The sequence below is a fragment of the Lottia gigantea genome (genome assembly GCF_000327385.1).
Source record: "Lottia gigantea unplaced genomic scaffold LOTGIsca_245, whole genome shotgun sequence".
Lineage (NCBI taxonomy): Eukaryota > Metazoa > Mollusca > Gastropoda > Lottiidae > Lottia > Lottia gigantea.
In genome coordinates this window covers 3,023-3,804 of record NW_008708726.1, presented here as the reverse complement: position 1 = coordinate 3,804, position 782 = coordinate 3,023, and positions in this window count along the sequence as shown.

Genomic DNA, 782 nt, shown 5'->3' with positions numbered 1-782 from the left:
AATAAAAATCATCTCAATCGTTTATCGCTTTTATTTGCACCAGATTTCTAAACTTATATTATAGAATTCTACTTTACTATGCACACAACACCAATATTTCTACGTTAAGATATATTAATAGTTATTTAATTCACCTTGTGGCAAATTTATCTAACACAGTGCTTTCATTGAGACTCGTCTCAATACACCTAACACTTTTTTATTATTATGACATGCTATTATATTGTGCTGTTTATGCACCCTAACTTTCCTACTAATCAGATAAATTCAGTAATCTAAGTATGTATAAGAGTATAAGTCCAGTAAGTAGTTGTTTCAACTTCCTCGTTCGATTTTTTCTCTTCCAATCCCCGGTAGGTTTGACACCTTTATTATATTGATGAAAACATCATAGCAGCTGCTAGGCCACCTGTCACATAGATTTGAATATAAAAAAAATTCTATAGTACTGTAAACGGGTAACACTGTTTCTTTAAATTTGTCGGCAACATTGTCTCAAACTGTAAAATCCTGTCAATGTCTTTGATGTATTGCATTAGATCTGTTAAATACATGATTTAACTTACTCTGGTCAGTCGCAGACAGGGCAGTAGTAGGGGGCTAGGGCTAGGAACTTTGGTTGCTAGGCAACGGATGACGTCATAATGGTTGCTAGGGATGACGTCACATCCGGTTTAAGGATGCGCATGCGTGACTTCCGTTGCTAGGGAGATGACGTCATTGGGGAAACCCCTACGGGAATCCCGATGACGTCATGGGAAATCCCAAGGGGGAAATCCCAA